Here is a 20,239-nt window from a genome sequence, read left to right on the forward strand (position 1 = left end):
GAATTGCACACACACTAGGAATATGCAGCATGTGGTGTGTTGTACTAGTTGCCAAAAGGGACATTTTTCTTACACATAGAATTGCACACACACTACCCCGAATATGCAGCATGTGGTGTGTTGTACTAGTTGCCAAAAGGGACATTTTTCTTACACATAGAATTGCACACACACTACCCCCCCCCCCCCCATGCAGCATGTGGTGTGTTGTACTAGTTGCCAAAAGGGACATTTTTCTTACACATAGAATTGCACACACACTACTCCCCCCCCCCTATGCAGCATGTGGTATGTTGTTCTAGTTGCCAAAAGGGACATTTTTCTTACACATAGAATTGCACACACACTACTCCCCCCCCGAATATGCAGCATGTGGTGTGTTGTACTAGTTGCCAAAAGGAACATTTTTCTTACACATAGAATTGCACACACACTACTCCCCCCCCCCCACATACACTGAGCACTTGCAGGATTCAACCCCCTACCTAACTATGTTATGACACTTGTGAGAGAGAGAGTAGCAGACCATGCTATTTGCATATTTGCATTAGTGGGAGGCTTGTTTTCTCCTGCTGCACTTATAGGGTGCTGACATCATCAGTGTTTAGACAGTGGAAAATGCAGCATGTGGTGTGTTGTACTAGTTTCCAAAAAGGGACATTTTCCTTATACATAGAATTGCATACACACTACTCCCCCCAGCATACACTGAGCACTTGCAGGATTCAAACTCCTACCTAACTATGTTATGACACTTGTGAGAAACACAGTAGCAGAGCGTGCTATTTGCATTAGTGAGAGGCTTGTTTTCTCCTGCTGTACTTATAGGGTGCTGACATCATCAGTGTTTAGACAGTGGAATATGCAGCATGTGGTGTGTTGTACTAGTTGCCAAAAGGGACATTTTTCTTACACATAGAATTGCACACACACTACTCCCCCCCTCCCCCCGAATATGCAGTATGTGGTGTGTTGTACTAGTTGCCAAAAGGGACATTTTTCTTACACATAGAATTGCACACACACTAGGAATATGCAGCATGTGGTGTGTTGTACTAGTTGCCAAAAGGGACATTTTTCTTACACATAGAATTGCACACACACTACCCCCCCCCCCCAAATATGCAGCATGTGGTGTGTTGTACTAGATGCCAAAAGGGACATTTTTCTTACACATAGAATTGCACACACACTATTCCCCCCCCCCATGCAGCATGTGGTGTGTTGTACTAGTTGCCAAAAGGGACATTTTTCTTACACATAGAATTGCACACACACTACTCCAATATGCAGCATATGGTGTGTTGTACTAGTTGCCAAAAGGGACATTTTTCATACACATAGAATTGCACACACACTAGGAATATGCAGCATGTGGTGTGTTGTACTAGTTGCCAAAAGGGACATTTTTCTTACACATAGAATTGCACACACACTACCCCCCCCCCCTGAATATGCAGCATGTGGTGTGTTGTACTAGTTGCCAAAAGGGACATTTTTCTTACACATAGAATTGCACACACACTACCCCCCCCCCCCCCATGCAGCATGTGGTGTGTTGTACTAGTTGCCAAAAAGGACATTTCTCTTACACATAGAATTGCACACACACTACCCCCCCTGCAGCATGTGGTGTGTTGTACTAGTTGCCAAAAAGGACATTTTTCTTACACATAGAATTGAACACACACTAGGAATATGCAGCATGTGGTGTGTTGTACTAGTTGCCAAAAGGGACATTTTTCTTACACATAGAATTGCACACACACTACCCCCCCCCCCTGAATATGCAGCATGTGGTGTGTTGTACTAGTTGCCAAAAGGGACATTTTTCTTACACATAGAATTGCACACACACTAACCCCCCCCCCCCCCATGCAGCATGTGTTGTGTTGTACTAGTTGCCAAAAGTGACATTTTTCTTACACATAGAATTGCACACACACTATTCCCCCCCCCCACATACACTGAGCACTTGCAGGATTCAAACCCCTACCTAACTATATTATGACACTTGTGAAAGATGCAATAGCTGAGCAAGCTACTCAAATTACTGGGCATCATTTGTGCTCCTGACATATGTATAGTGTGCTGACATCATTATTTATGAAGAGGTATGTACATCTGTTACTATCCATCAGTAAGGGGGAGAGCATATATATGCATTATCTTTGCTGAGGCACAGTGGCCTACTGTACTGTGGAGGCAGATGCCAAATACACTGTGAATAGCCTTCTGTATTCCCTAGGGACAACAGCCTAGTATTGCACTCTACGGCCCTATGTTTACCTGTCAGATGCAAGTATCTGTTGCTCATATACTGTTTGTGGGTCTTTATTGCCATAGCTTTCCCTATCTCTATGAACAACTTGTGTACTGTGACAGATGTTTGCATATGAGTGGGATCCAGTACTTTACTTATGTCTCTGTTTTAATTTCACTGTGTGCACTGGGCAGATTTCTGTATTGTGGGAGGTTCCTGTGTTAACACATACAAATGCCAGATATGTGTGTGCAACTGCTGAACTGTGACATGGCCTAAGTGTGTGAGCATGCCCAGTTCACAGTTTCTATGGCTTCTTGACTGACACGTCTCATTTATCTAAGTGTGTGAGCATGCCCAGTGTGAACTTTCCATATTTTGGGAATTGTGGTCCACCACATTTGTGTTTGTGTGTGGACTTCATCTATATTTCACATGTACAGTTGAGTGTTGGACGTCAGGTTGTGTTCTTACTGCCCAACTGCTTTGTGTCTGAACCTAACAGGCATTATGCTGTGCCTGCAGGGTTGCCATGGGATAGTTTGCATACAATTGTCAACATCCTTTCATACTGACCAAACAGTGTATTGTTGTACTTTCACTGTGGTGGACAGTATCATCGGTTTCAGTCCTATCACTGCTTGTAATATTTATAGTGAGCACATCAGACTGGTTGAGGGCCAGTTGTGCAGATATGTCCATGTTGCATTTTGTTCTGATATGGGCAACATAGAACAGGATTGTCCGACATTGTTAATGTATTCCACAACTTGTGTAGACAGTGACAAACAATGGCCATGTGCCCTAGGCCATTTGTAATGCTAGTCAGAGAGTGTTTGTCCTTCAACACACATATTTACTGGTGTTTGCCATGACATATGTCAAGGTTAGTGTGCTGTGCCTCTGTCTACCCGTGACATACAGGTGATATCCAAGGTACACCTACCATCTCCCATCCAGTCATCATGATTCCTCTGGATGACAGTCAATGAGGGACTCCCTGGATAACCTGTACTGGGGGTTTAGTCATGAGTGGAGTGAGCTTCTGGGTTATGGACCAATCGGTACAGCATGTCCTGTTTACGTCTGTGCTGGGGTTCAGGCCTGTCATCTGCATAGGTCACCAGCATTCAGATTTTACATGGTGCCAGATGTCCATTGATTCCAGCTTGGTCATGGCTTTATACATCAGGCACAGATCACCTCTAGCCAGATGGTATGGCACTGTGTGGAGCTGCAGTTTGTTTAACCAGGCAACACATGGCATCTGTTACAGCTCTGAGATCCTCCTGGTGGGGTATTTGTGGGGTCTTTCCAGTTGATGCAGGTGTCTGCTAAGGTACATCCCACAAGGGCCATTGTACGCAATTGTGAGGCTGCTGATGGATGACTGGAGAGGCACAATGACCTACCCTGACCTAGCTGTGCTTACCTTCATGATTAGGTGGATATATGGTATGTTTCTGTAACCACTACAGACACATGGTTGTCACATGCAGGATATCTATCACCTTGTGTCCCCAGGTCTCTTATTGCTCCTGATGTACTTAATGGGTTAACAGCTATGGGGTAATTTGTGGCCACGTACTGTGTTTCCACAGGGGATGACTATACACTATTCTGCATTTAGCTTGTTGACATGGCTGTGGCACCACTTGTCTATTTCTATGTGTGCCTTTTGTAGGATGCTTGTGTCAGCTGGAGGGTCCAATATGGTGGGCAGTTTGTAGTCATCTGCGAACCTGTTCAGACAGAGTCCTTCCATGTTGGCCTGTACCTATGTGACATATATAGCATACAAGAGAGGTCCCAGGACCGTGCCTTGTGGGATGCCAGTTGTACCTGGTTTGTAGTCTGACATGGCTGCAGCATGTCTGACCAGGTCAGTTCTGTCCTTGAGCTGGTTTACAACCCATCTACTTGGATAGGGGTTTATAGTTAGGCTGGTGAGCTTATCAGTACTGAACAACTGGGGTATTGTATGGAAGGGTTTAGCAAGGTCCAGATAGGCTGTGTGAACCACATTCCCCTCATCAATGGCCTTGGTGCGTGTTTCACATGAGTCAGACATGTTTAAGGGGCAGGATCTGCCCTATGAAAGCCACACTGGGTAGGGTCCAATGTCTGTAGGTACCCATTCTCGTTATTCCTGGGATCCATGATCATCCTCTCCATTACTTTGCCAACCAAGATAGTCAGGGTTGAGGGGTGATAGTTTGCAGTATCCATTCAGGCACCACCTTTGTGGTGAGGGACCACTGTTGCTGTACACTGCTCTTTGGGTACATATCCTGTGGTAAGACTGTGAGTGCACAGTAGTGCTATTTGGTGTTCCATTCTTCTTACAGTACTTGTTGGACACAACCCAGGACACCATCTGGTACCATTGATGCTGTGTGGTTTGCTTTGTAGATGCTGGCTGTTACCTCAGCATCTGCAATGTCAGGGGGCCAGCACTCTGCTGGGATGGATATTTGGCAGTTTGATGCTGGTGGGGAGTTTGCAAAGAATCTGTTAGGTTGGATGTTGGCAATGTGTGTGGGTTTGGTGTATTGTTTGTGACATTTGAGTACTGCAGAGCATATGTGTGGATTATCACCATGGTTCCTACCATCAGTTAGGACAGCTGTGTGATTATCCTTTGTGTCCTGCACAATTTGTATCGTCATAGGTTCATAGGTTCATACTAGGCTATCTGCCCTGGCCATGTTGGAGCATAGACAGACTGTGTGTGTCTTTTGACACCCCTTGCAATGTGCATATTATGCCCATTTGGGGTTTACTTTACTAGATGTGACACAGGGATGGCCCCCAGTGTACACCTACTATCTCCCATGCACATGACCGGATTTCCCTTGTTGTGTATGAGTGTGGAGCTCAGCCTATCATGGACTGGGATTCTGTTCCAGAGTGTAAGGAGCCTCTGGGTTATGGACCTGTCCCTCCAGCACATCTCATTTATCTATGTGTGGAAGTTCAGATATCTCACTGTGGTGTCTCTGCTGGATTGGAGTTTCTGCAGTGGAGCATGTCCATTCATTCTGGATTGGACATGGCCTTGTACATCAGGCATACATCGCCTCTGACTGGGCAGTATGCATGTGAATTGGGCTGTGGTTTCTTCAGCCAGGCAGCAGATGGCAAATGTTTGGACCCTTTATCCTCTTGGTGAGGTACATTTGGGGTCTTTCTAACTGCTGCAGGTGTCGGGTAAGGTACATCCGAACTGGGGCATTGTTCTCAAGTATGGGCCTGATAAGGGAAGAGTATGGGGACACAGTGACCTCTCTTGATCTACATGTGCATCCTTTCATATTAAGGTGGGCAATATAGCAGGTCTTCCTGGCCACCTTCGCAATGTGAGTGTCACATGACGGGTTACTGTCCACTTGTGTCCCTAGGTCCCTGATTACTTCTTCCGTACATAATGGATTGCCACCTATGTCATACTTTGTGTTTGCCTTGTTTGGTATTTGTTGAGACAGTCATACTCTGCAGTGTCTTCAGGAAGGCTGGCTGGGGTTCCTGGGTTTGTGAGGGTGGTCTGTAGCAGGCTGCAAACAGGGACACAGTTTGAGCCACTGTTACATGCCTGTGGATAGTCCATGCTGCTTCTTGCTGTGGTACCAACCTGGGGGTGTGGTTATCCTTGACAATTACTGATAGCCACACTCCTACTGTAGTTTGTTCCATGTTTTGGGGCTGTAGAGCATGGTATAAGGCATAACCTGGTAGTATTTGGGTGCTCTTCTCGGCCATGACCCAGGTTTCTGTTACAGAACAGATATTAACATTCTCCATGCTGAGGTGGATTTGGTCTGCATGCACCTTGCAGTTTAGAATTCTGGCATTGGGTAGCATTACATCCAGGTTGTTATCCCTTGTGTTACCTATGGTGGTGGGTTTGTGTTTCCAGCCTTACGTATTCAAGGCACAGTGGGGGTGACAACAGCATTTGCCAGTATCGACACAGACAGGTGTGCTGGGTGCGTGCCATCCCTAGCAGGTGGAGCATCATGTCTTGCTTGGCATGTCATCCCTGGCTGTCAGACATTTGTTCCCTTTGCTAACAGCAATACTTCAGCCAATTATTGTACTTGATCTTGTTGTCTTCATAGTGTGGCATCATGCTTGGTGAGGGTGAGATGTTAGGCAGGGTCTTCATGTTTGCATATACTAGATGGTGTTACATTGCTTAACACATGGCAATCATGCCTCAGGTGGTGCTGCAGGGCTGCCTATGTCAGATGCACATACTACACTCCCTGTACATGTTTGAAAGCGGGTTGTGTCATGTTAGGCGTCCCTGTTACTATATGAGTGAGTCAGAGAGGGGTATCATTCCCAGGGTTCCTACTGAGCCAGTGTATGTGCTATGTGTTGCCTCTTTGCCAAGGCCAGGGCATACTGGGCACGCCTCCTTCTGCCTACTGGGGCAGGCTCAGGTTGTTCCTCCTCCGAGTCATGCTCTGCCTGTGATGGCCTTGGTAATGGTGGGGGGCTGTTTGTCCCGGCCCTATGCTGGTCCTGCTGCAGCTGTTTTCACAGAATCATATTATGTAGCATAGCATATACCATGACATTTTGGGTACATGTAGTTGGTGAGTACTGCAAGGCTCCACCAGATGTGTCCAGGCACCGGAACCGTGACTTGTGCAGCCCAAACACACTCTCTATTACATTTCGTGTTTGTGCGTGTGCCTCATTATGGCGTTCTTGTTCAGGTGTGTGTGCATTTCTGATGGGTGTCATCAGCCACGGTTCCAGTGCATATCCAGCATCCCCCACTAAGTGACCATGTGGGATGTCCCCATTGGCAAATGTCTGGTACAGCTGCGTCAAATGCCAGATATGGGAATCATGGTAGCTTCCAGGGCAGCCAGCACACACATTCATTATTATGCCCTGGGCATCACACATGACCTGGCAGTTGATGGAGGGGAAGCCCTTGCAGTTAATGTAGGCCCTACCCCGCTCACCGGCTGGTGCTTTGATGCATATATGCGTGCAGTCTATTGCACCCACTACCTCAGGGTATTCTGCTATTTGCTGGAAGAGACACATATTGCTGGCCAATATCTCCTGGGAATTGGGGAAATATACATGCTCACCGACATGTGCTGACATGGCATCCAGGAACTGGTGCAGTACCCTGGAAGCTGATGCCTGTGATATCCCCATCATATCACCAGTTGGTCTCTGGAAGGTACCTGTTGCTAGTATTCTTAGGCCAACACATACCTTGGTTTCCACTGGGATGGGTTCCCCTCTGTTGGTTCTGTGTGTGAGGTGTGGCCTGCACAGCTCAACAATTTGCTGCAGGAGGTCTCTGTCCACTCTATAGCGCTCCACTATCTCCAGCTCATGTAACCCCTGGTAGGTGACCCTGGGCCTGTACACTCTTCTCCGTCTCCTCACTGTGGGTTGTCTGGCAGCATTTGCATTGTCACCACCCTCAGCAAGTCTCCTATGTCTCCTTATAACAGCTATGGCAGCCCCTAGCATGTTTGGTCTGAGTGCAGCTTTTTCAGTTTTCACTTCTAATAGCTTACTCCTGTCTTGCAGTGTCTCTTGAGAGAAACATACTGCATTGCTGTTTGCAGTGTATTAAGTGCTGGGCTGGGCTAGTATTCTGCCTGTGTAATTGCCTGTTTCTAATTGTTTTCACCTGCTAGCTCTACCAGTATTTCCTGCTAGCTTCCTACTATTTCTTCTGCTTCCTTTTTCCTCTCTGTTTCCTCAGGGGGGAGCAGCGCGCATACCAGCGAAAACATGCACACAGTGGCTACCACACACGCACACATGCTTACACGGACTAGAATCTGCTTATTCGGGTTAAAACACGCACACACCAGCGCAAACAGGTTTATAGATCTTTACACAGGCTCCTACATGCTTACTCTACCTTACACTTGTGCACTCTGTCTTACTCGCGCCTCCCAGCGAGCACACGCGCGCATGCACGCACAGCAAGAAACTTTGGTGTTAGCCACAGTGTACACCTTCCATTTCTTGACTTTCCCATGCTTATCTCTTGACACTCCTCTTTCTATGCTGTGTTACTGACATCTGTCACATACCACTTTGCTCCAATGAGCTTGATTTCTTTGTAACATTCCACACTGTGATGTCACCTATCTCCTACTCTGTTACTCCCCCTTATCTAACTCTTACACTACACGGAATGTGCTCATTTGCTATGTGACAGTCCGATTCACTATCCTAACACTCATTTACATAGGATTGCTTACTAATGCTTAGTTACGTGTTTTACACTCAGCTTCCCCCCTTAGCAACCACTAAACGGTGGCCATGTTGTTTTCAGTCTGCTAGTCCCTGCATTGTACATCCATGCATTGCATAAAACCCACATTTGTGGGTTTCAGACCTTTATTTTTATGTCTTATATAGCGCAGCCCGTTTGTGCGGGGCTGCGCTGCGTTTAAACCTCGCCGATCGCCGAAAAAACAAAACATATTTTATTTCATGTTTGCATCAGGTTACCATGCCAGTGGCCACATATTTGGCCATTGGCATGCTGCCTGATACATATGCACACTTTATTTGGAGCTGACATGGCTCCATTGTGTTATTTGCAGAAACGTACTCAGTTGTCAACTGAGTACATTTCTGCACCTAACACGACTCTTACACGGGCTGGTTTCAGCTTCGTGGATCGCTAATCTACCTCATTTGCATGTCTTTCGGCTGCAAGTGAGGTAATTAGCATATCCACACCCTGCCCATGTAAGAGATGTTTTAGCTGGTCTGTTACACGGTATTTCGGACTGTTCCTGGATCGCTATGGCTGCATGGAGTCTTACACGACTCTTAGACTCCGTGCAAGCCATCGTGAATCCTGCTCAAAGTGTTTTATCAGCTTTGAAAGCCAGTAAAGCTTTTAGTGAGTGCTGTAGGAGGAGAAAAAATCAGAGATGCTTTTTGAATTCCTTTCTTATATAATTAAATACATTACTTACAAACTAATGTTTTGTCGCCTCACAGTAAGACGCTGTCCGGTTCGATTCTCAGCTAGAGCATCTTCTGTGTGGAGACATGCGTGAATGGGCATACCTTCATTGAAGGTTGTGCAGCAGAGCTGGCAACTCGGTACGTAAAAATCAACTGCCAATCATTAGCGGACCGAAGTTCCGCTGTGGCGACCCCTAACCGGGAAAAGCCAAAAGACACAACAACTTACAAACTGATGTTTGTAAGGTTTTGGGGACAAAACAAAAATATGTGCCAAGGTATTCAGGTACATTTGGGAGTAAATCAACCTCCATTGCCTGAGACCCAACCACAACAGCACTTAGGAAGTGTGTAACACATGTTACACACTTATGCAAGCATTGGTATGGTCAGGACATGTGCTAAAGTAGAACATAACAGATTTAGCTTTTCTTCCAGTTTTGGAGAGTAATCAGTGCTTCATGTACTGCAAAGTTTTTAATTCATTTCAGCTAAGAAGTATAAGCAGTGGAAAGAAAGGCTAATGTTGTATGGTTATTCAATTATTTATTTGTGTATTCTTTTAAAGGGTTTAATTTATGAAGGGAAACTTAGTAGTTAATTTTTAGTGGATTAAATTATATTTTGAATGGAAGTACTAGCTGATATAGTATTTGCATGGATGATGCACAAATGTGGAGGAAAATGTGATGTTTTTTTCTATACTAGCACAGGTGTTCTACTGCATGCTTGACTAGGGCTGCAATTCTGATTATTATTTGTGGTGACTTTGTGTAGGCATGTCAATTTATGTGAAAAAAAGTAAACGTGACAAACTGAGTGGTTAAATGCAGTGTTTCATTGGTGTTGGTAAGATTTGTTTTAGCTTCAGAGCTAAATGGAATCTTTCTAGTCCTAGTTATTGAATTGTTTTGCATTCTTTTTTTCTAATCCTTACATTGTACAGGAAGAAAAGTAATTAAAAAGAAAAAAAAGAGAAAAAGGTAGCTCAAAAGTGTAAACAGACTGAAGAAAAAATCAATTAACAAAAAGAAAAGGGGTGAAAAGGACTAAGAAGAGGGAATAAGGACAGGAATATGAAAAGGACATAGAAAGAGAAAATTTTATGTGCAGTGTGTAATATTCAGGATACAGTGAGTTATGGCAAATTCCTTCAAAATGTGAATATAGAGGGATATGATAATCTATATTCATCACAGAGTGCTTGCAAACAAGATGACATGTGCTGAGTGATGTCATGTATAGGTTCATAGGTTCATAGGTGTGTACTAGGCTAATGGCCCTGGGTCCTTTACAAGCCTAGCCTATAGAAGTGCCCTGGCATTGTGCCACCCATCGTTAGTTCCCAGTTCCTCTATCAAGTAGAGCCACTGGAGTGATCCCCGGGGTGAACTTTTTATTTCCCATCCACTCAAGATTTCTCTAGGAGAGGGCTAGTGAGGTGCTCTGCTTGACATGTATGGGAAGTCTATTCCAGTGCATGGGCAGTCTCTGGGTTATGAACTTTTCCCTCCAGCATGTTCTGTTGATTGTGGTAATGAGGTTGAGGTCTCTGGAGTGTGTGGTGTGGATGGATTGGGATTTCTTTATATGTAGCATTTCTGACAGAGCTGGGTCAGACATTGCTTTGTAAGTCAAGCAGAGATCTGCTCTTAATAGATAATATGAGACAGATAATAACTGAGTTTTTTGAGTCTGTCCATGTAGCCTATGTGCTTAAGGCCTAGGATCCTCTTTTGGAAGTACTTTTGTGGCCTTTCCAGCTGTTGCAGGTGTCTAGTGAGGTACATGCCAAATGGGGCATTATACTCTATGACTGGTCTAATGAGGGAAGAGTAGAGTGAAATAATGACCCCTTTCTTCCTGGATGCAAAACCATTGGTAATGAGATGTGCCACATAGAAGGACTTTCTGACCACTGTGGCAATGCGCTGGTCAAAGGAGAGATTGTTGTCAACCTGTATCCACAGATCTCTTATAACACCTTCAGTGTTCAGTGGGCTCCCATCGATGTGGCAATTAGTGGGAAATGAGTTTTTCCCAAAGGGGTTGATGATGCATGTTTTGTCATTAAGCTTAAGGCCATGGTTTTGACACCAGTCATTGGTCTCAGTGAGCCCTTTCTGTAGGATGCCTGCATCACTTGGGGAGTTAATAATGGCTCCCAGCTTGAATTTGGTCAGTCAGAGTCCCTCCGTGTTGGCCTTGACCTCTGTGAAGTAGATGCCAAACAGGAGGGGACCCAGGACTGATCCCTGTGGGACTCCACTCGTGACTTGTCAGCAGTCTGACTTGGAGTCCGCTAATTTCACACTGTGTGAGCCTGTTTGCAACCCACCTAACAATATAGGGGTTGATGCCTAGTTTGGTAAGTTTATCAATAATTCCTGAGTGAAGAATGGTGTGAAAGGCCTTGGCCAGATTGAGGTAGGCTGCATGAACTGCCTTAGCTTCATCCAATGCTCTGGTGACTGACTCAGAGAAGTCAACCAGGTTGAGCAGGCATGATCTACCTTTCACAAAACAAATTACGTGGGATCTAGAGTTTGGAGATTCCTTATATCCTTGTTAATCAGGTCCCTGATGATGTGTTCCATAGCCTTACATATCAGACTCATCAGGCTAAAGGGTTGATAATTTCTAGGGTCTGTAGTCACTCCTCCTTTATGGAGAGGTATGATTGTAGCAGTGCACCATTCAGTACGGACAAAGCCTGAGGTGAGGCTGTGAGTGAACAGAGCACATAGATGTGGTGCCAGTTCACTTTGTAATTCATGTAGAACACAGCCAGAGATGCTGTTGGATCCCATGGAAGTTGTATTATTGGCCTTAGACAATGCAACTTTAATCTGTACTGCAGTGATGCAGGGTGCCTGGTATTCATCCAGTATTGAAATCAGTCCTTTGGGGGGGGGGGGTGAGAGGGGTAAAGTCGGCACTGAATCTGTCAGCCAGTATGTTGACAATATCTGTTGGCTCATTATAAGAGGTACCATTGTGCTTTAACTCAGAGCACATCTGGGTATTGCCATGGAGATACCTGATATAACTAAAAAAGGCAACACAATGTATGACACAACAAGATGGCTGGCATCTTTCTGGATAGCAGTAGATGCAAATAAACATCTGTTGGCATCCATTACTGCTGCAATGGGTCTAGATGCTTGTCACATACATGGAAGGATGGATAGGCCACAGTGGTACACCATCTTGTGGATGCCACTCTGGAGGAGAGGGGTTAACAGGTTTCCTAGATGGAATATTGAAATAAGACAATCTTCTTCTTTCGGCTTTTCCTGGTTAGAGGTTGCCACAGTGGATCATCTTGTCTGCTCATGATTGGCAGTGGAGTTTTATGGTGTCGAGTTGCCAGCCCAGCACCCAACCTTCCACAGAAAGCACACACACGCCCACACTCACACCTAGGGCCCATGTAGAGTATTCAATCCACCGGCAGCATGTCTTTGGGATGTGGGAGGAAAGTGGAGCACCTGGAGGAAACTCACGTGACCACAGGGAGGACATGCAGACTCCGCACAGAAGGCACCCCAGACAAGGATCAAACCGGCAAATGTCTTGCTGTGAGGCAGCAACGCTAACCACTGCACCACTGTGGCCACCCTGTTGAAATAAGACAATAACAGGAGTTAATCACAAATAAATACATAAATAAGTGCATACATACTACACAAACACACACACACACATATATATATATATATACATATATATATATATATATATATATATATATATATATATATATATATATATATATATATATATATATATATATATATATATATATATATATATATATATATATATATATATATATATATATATATATATATATATATATATATATATATATATATAGATATATAGATATATATCTATATATATATATATATATATGGGTCTACTTCAGTAGACTGAAATACCACTTACCCGAATTACAAATAACCGAAACGATAAAACCAAAACAGATTCCAGGGAAATGTTAAACTCACCGAAGTTGGGGGCTATAGATGTTGGTGGTGAAAACACTACACTATAGCAGCTTCATTAGCAGGGGAACAGATGGAGAGATGGGAAGAGGTGTGGAAGCACTGTCTGTACCTGAAGCAGCAGACCTTCATGTAGAGGGGGAGCTTTAGAAGGCAATAACACAAGTCACATGTAATGCTAGTAAAGAAGATAATGATTCAGAGTAACAGTGACTAAACCAAGTCAATTGCTGAGTTACCATGTTGGATTGGTGATGAAAGACTCAGGGCCAAAGTATGAGTGTTAGCAATGGAGCAGGGGGAAGAAGTGTTAAGTGTCTCCACACCAGGAGATCAAAGATCATTTCTTATGAATATCAAGGTGGCAGTATAATATTCATGTTTCATGTTAGAACCCTTGGTCATTGGGAGTGATAAACTGCTGCTTACCACTCTATTGTGTTAGAAGGAGATACCAGCTGAATTGTGAAAGATTTGAACCTATGGCAGTTCATATTGCAAGTAAGGCAGGGAGGAGATTGGTAAGGAAGAGTTTGTAGCGATCTTTGATTTTCTAGATCAAGATAGTAACCATAGAATGATGGAATAAGATCAGCTGTTCTCCCAGCAGCCTTGTCAGCACTGTGGAAATGCAAGCCATTCAATGTTGAAGTAAGCAATTGGGAAAACTCTGTCATATGACTCTTTCAAAGGTGACTGGACTGTAAACTGGTTTGTATGTATTTGTGCAGCCTATTCGGGGGGGGGGGGTCATTCTGAACCAAATGTATTAGAAAGGAAACTAGCTCAGGTGATCTGCACCAAGTCATGAACACAAAAGTAAGGAATGGGTGTGTTTTCAGTGACACAAGGGGTGATGGCAGGGACTCCTTTCTGGATGGGTAGGGGAAGATTTGCCATATTCTGAAGAACAGATAGTGTGAGGTTCAAAATCAAGTCAGGTTGAAAATGAAATAAGCATGCTAGAAGAACTATACTGACAAAAGAGCTGCAGATTTTATTACTGCAAGGATTTACATGGGGATTCTCATTGCTGGCATCCCGTGTCAGGTAGAACATGCATACCACTCAACCTCTTAGAGCAAGAAGTCAGGACAAAGGCACAAATAATGGGGGGACAAAAGACCATAAATAGGGACACTTTTTAAAAATTACTCTAACAAACTTAGAAAGCTGATAGAATATCACGTTCTTTAGCATGAATTTTCTGAAGGATGTGAAGTCTGAAACTCGAATGTGTGTCAGTATTTTTTTACTTCAGTCCTCAATGATTTTCCAGAAAACTACAATTTTATGAGAAACAGACCTAAACTAGAAGGCAAAACTCTGGAGATTCTGGACAGTTGAGAGGTAGGAGAGCATGTAAGAAGTCAAAGTCAGTTATGGGAAAACAAAGCATTGCTATGACATTTGTGGACAAGGAGAAGAGAGTTAATAAAACAATGAGACTGTCTGACAACCCCCACTTTAAGGGACATTAAGATATTCCCACTGGGTTTTGTTTCAAAAAAATTGCTAGGGGTACTGTCTTATGCTCCATTTTTCATATACAAAACTGCAGTGCAGTTACTCATAGAGAACTGAAAAAGTAGGGAATGCACCCCCTGATGATTAAAAGTTAGAATCCCACAAGTAGTACAAGATCCACAACTTGACAAGTTTGATATAGAAGTGAACTTTTGCCTGTTTCTGGTATAGAAGTAAGAGTGTCATTTCTCATGTATTCAGCACTCAGCTAGCTGGAAATACATATATATCTATATATATATATATATATATATATATATATATATATATATATATATATATATATATATATATATTGTAAGGCTACACCTAAAGGTTGTATAATGGCTTGTGCCACATTTGAGAAGTTTAGAATGGCTTTACATTAGATTTGGGAATCAGCTGATCTGGCTAGAAAAGCAGTTCATTATTTAGTTGATTTTCTTATTGTAGTGGAGGGAGAGAACATTACAGAAGATGGCACTCAAGTCATTCCAGCAATTTTATTGAGCTAGGTGTGCCTTTGATGCGAGATATTTAGAAGGGCCTATGACACCCCTGCACTAGACCCTTAATCAAGGAGTCTCAATCCTCACCACTGGCAACACTGAGGGATGTACACAATGGGAGGATGACAAATACATACACAGTAAAGTACAATTTCCCTTAAGAGCACACAGCGATCACAGTCAGTCTGGGGCTGGTTTCTCCCTCTTTTTCCAGATCCCCAATATGAGTCCCCACTGGCACAGCTATAGGGTTAAGATCTCAGCTGAGGCATCATGCCAAGACTTCCAGCACCCTCTCTGTCCAACCAGTGCTTTGTGTCCCTGCCCATGTAGCTGACACACACACAAATTGAGATTTGATTTATATACAAACACACACACACACACACACACACACACACACACACACACACACACATACACACACACACACACACACACACACACAAACACACACACACACACACACACACACACACACACACACACACACACACACACACACACACACACACACCTGGGGAAGGCTGGCACAGGTTTAGTAGCTATGCTCCCTTTTGTCCAGACTATAAGGTAGTAGTAGCTGCCACCAGCCACTACTTATCAGCTTTTAAGGCCCTCACCAAAGGGTGCCCAATCTTACTGTGTAATGTTACTATTAATCCAAATGGTAGTCTGACCAAGAGCAAGGCTACTTAGGGGTGGCCTGTACAGTGTCATCAAATACATATGCAAGTACTCTTAGAGCTTAAATATCTCTAAACAAACCAGCCACAATTAAAAGGTTTAAATGTATTTAATAATAAATAATAAAAGAACAAGACAATACTCAATCAACACAGTAACTGCAGAGTTCAGAATCTCAGGAAATATCTTAAAACAACATTGCAGAACAGTCTCAAATAAATACAGAAAACATCTAAACTAATCTTTATTATATTCCTGTCTATATCTAAAAGATACTATGGCCTAAATAACTTACTTACAGAGCAAGGCAAATGCAGATGATGGATGTCTGTAGGTACAAGACAAGATAAAAAAATGCACAGACTTTCTCTGAGAGAGTTCTTTAATTAATAATCAATATTACTGCTGGGTTAGCTTGGATGGCATCACTCTTTGTCACCTGACTTCAGTTCCCAGGCTAAACAGATACTTAGAATTTAATAACTGATTGTCAAAAATACATATCTCTCAGAAGTGTGCAGCTGCTAGGAAGTCATAGAGCAATAAAAACTTATATTTGAAACATAGTAATTATTTCTGTTTCAAGACAACAAGAAAACCTCTACATCTAGACATTGTGTCTGCTTGCTGCACTGAAACTGAGATAACACAATCGTAAAACAATTTCCACTTATTTTCCTGAGGTTTTGCAACTCTGTATGTTCCAGCTTCTATTGAAACATACGTTTGTACAGGTATATAGTTTATATACATTTCTGTTCTTTTCCAGTAGGGTACACTGTGGTTACATTCTTGAAGCTCAGTACATAACATACAGTTCTGTATAAATCATAGCGATATTCACAAATGACATAGAATTATTTATAAAATGCCAGCTAGCTGGGCTGGCAGCATCACAGGGCCTACTAGAAATATTGTAAATTTGAGCCACGCTATTGATGTGCCACAACAATAACTGTTAAGACTGTCAAGTTGCAAACTTAAACTTTAAAAGAGAAAACGGATACAATGTTAAGGAAAGGAAGAAGAAAACTGATGGAATGCTAAAAAAGGAAGAAGAATGAAAGAGGCAAGGTCCTTATAAGGGTCTCTCAATTTTACATGAAGGGCTGTGTTTCCAGGAAGGACAGTCATAAAATTCCCAGCAAGACTGCTGTTACGTAAATGGACAAAGACATCACATAATAAGAATTCCAAAGTGAGAGAAGGAGGACTTATTTGTTTAGAAATAATGATTTAGACTTGTAAATAGCATGAGAGCAAGAGGCATAGGTTAAAGCCATAGCTAGGTCATCCGGCTCCCACTGCAAAAAAAAGTGGTTAGTATAATAGATCCTTTTTCTCTGACACAGTTAGTGTGCTACTGCTTTTGAAGCCATAAAGTACGTATCACTTGTATACTTTTGTTTCTAATTTTTTTTTATTACATGGTAGCAGGTAAAGCTGAATTCACTACAAAGAGTTATGAACAGGTCTTTCTAATTATAACCAGGAAAATTATATATTCTTGACACTGATGTTAAGATTTACCTCTTGAGCTTTGCACAAAAGATGACTATCTTGATATCTATGTCTTGAACCTATAACATCCTTGCTATGATTGTAGGCCCGAACAAATACTAAGCATTGTAAGTTCCACTTCTGCTTCAGTAATTGATTTTACTTGGTAACTGTCTTTAACTTCCAGGAATGTCATTCAGGCTCCTGTTTGCATATCATAGGCTTTTGACTTATCCACACTCTCTCATACAGCTTTTGTCCTACTGCATGTGGATGGGATATTTGAAAAGAGCTTATTATTCATGTACCCCACAACTGGACACTTTAGCCACACTTTGCTCTGACTGCATTTGTCAGCTACATCTAGTTATGATTACATTTTATAACTGCAAGTGTTTAAAGCTGGGCTTCTATATATTTTTAGCTTACTTGGCTGGGGAGCTGTGTGCTCAGTGTTCCTCTCATTCACCCTGTGCTATGACACCAAACTGCCACAGGTATAGCAATACAATACAGTCAAATGAAACTCCATTAAAACACAGCCCCCACCTTTAAAATAACTCTCCTGAACAGGAATGTATTATAAAATAAACATTTTTTTTCAAATGTAAGATTTTTTCACCAGAGCAAATTTATCTGTCCAGCAAAAAATAGCACAAGCCGACCATCGATCTTCGAAAATCTCATAGGTACATATCCTTTGGTGGAAGGACAGAGCTGAAGGGGTTGGCCCCCAAACTTGTCTTCTTAGTCAGCTCAGCTTGTGCTGACTGATGGTTTTGACTCATGGACAGTGCCCTGAAACTTTGGAAGCTGCCCGACTGTAATATCTTATTCAGAATATAACCCATATAACTAAGGCTACTGCAGCACTGATTAGTATGAACAGTTTCCTTTACTCTAAAGGTGTCTCAGCTACAATTTTTGTGCTATTTAGCAGTTCAGACTTCTGGTGGGATGTACCTATTTTTTCAAGAGCCATTGCCTAGATTTCCAGTGTCTACAAGCTGGTAGGTACGAAACAGAGTCTTTACTCTGTAAAAGCTAGTATAGAAAAAGTGCTAGAGAATTTGATGGTTCTTTTTGATTAAACGTGAATTATTTTTCTCACTTGGCCTTCATTTGTGGTTATAATTATAATAGCATTCTTTGGTTCATGGAGTGGTTCTAACAGAGTCTCAGTATGTTTTATATTGAGAATAAAATAGATATTTTTACTTGGATGTTTATGAATGGTTACCATGAAAAGTATTAAACAATGTCTGCTCATAAAGTAAATACTGTGGTGTATTTCTAGAGAAGGAGCAAGCCAAGACATTTCCCATTTTGCAGATATGTGAAAACTGAGAGAAGCAAATTAACTTGAATACAACCACTGTTTCAGCACAAATAGCTGTGTATATTTCACATGCAGATATCCACATTTCTGGATAAGAATTCACATGTACATATTAAACTACAGACAGAAGAGTGAATCATCCCCATGTCAGACAAAAAATTGCAAGCAAAGGCAGATGGATAGTACCTGACGCAGATTAATGAGGTCTGTATTGTTACAAGCTCTAACAATCTCAAGAGACCAAATGCATGTATAGTCCCTGAAGAACAAAAAAAGCAAGACAGCAGGATTCTAATCTTACGTCACCTTCACTTTGCAATTCTGACACTGACTTATTTAGTTATATACCACACTGAAGTGCATGACTGATATAAAAATACATTTCAAAATTCCATTTTCAAGTTTTTCAAACATTAACATGTGGATGCTAATAATTCTACTCACATTTAGGCAATGCTTCCAATAATGAATAGTAAACATTGGATTTTAATTGGGTCTTTCATGATCTGATTGCCTGTCTGTCACATCATCAGACAATAAATCACAAATGACATGTTTACTTCCTTAACTGTTTCATAGTGAAATCTCAGCTTGTTTCAGAATGTTCAGAATGGATTGTCACAAAGATATTTCTGGTTTTATTTTTGATTCATCTTTGTAACCCATCCTATAGGCACAATGTAATTTATATCTGCAAGTCCAGTTCATGGATAGTGACACTTGAAATATTCTATGAGAACACTTTCCTGCAAGGCTATTATTTTTCAGCAGTGCCTGACTGATTTACTTTTTTATCTGTATATGTATAGAAGCCTGCATCTATCTCTTCTTCTGTCCAGCAGTCTGCCTGTATATGATATGTATGTGTAAACATATGTATACTAACGAAACATGTAGTAACTCTCTCTTTCTCTCTCTCTTTATATATATATATATATATATATATCTATATATATATATATATATATATATATATAAATATGGTTACTGTATTTTTATTTGATGAAATATTGTTACTGTATCTTTATTTGATGATTCATTTGACTTTTTTGCTGAAAAAAAAGACATTGGTGGTATAGCTGGTTTGTTATAATCGGTATGCAAAGGATCAGCTATAATGTAATCAGGTGTTAGTTCTGTCTTCCTTTTGTGGTTGTGCAACAGTGGAGTTAATATTTATAAGTTTTGGGAGTATGGAGATGTTGGAGATTGAGCCCCCTTTTTAAAGTTACTTTTTAAGGATATATATATATTTTTAGTGTGGGTAGAGTGATGATTGCAAATGTAACTGAATTGTTTACATTTGCAATCATTGCTTTAGAGTGATTTTTTTAAAGTATACTTGAGTTTAAGTTTTTGTTGTAGATTAGGTTATAGGGATAATCAGACATCTAAATGCATTGTTTACATTTGCATTCATGTAATTTCAATGTTTTTTTCCTTCCACTGATGA

This window comes from Protopterus annectens, chromosome 12.part0 (genome assembly GCF_019279795.1).
Source record: "Protopterus annectens isolate FY-2018-M chromosome 12.part0, PAN1.0, whole genome shotgun sequence".
NCBI lineage: Eukaryota > Metazoa > Chordata > Ceratodontiformes > Protopteridae > Protopterus > Protopterus annectens.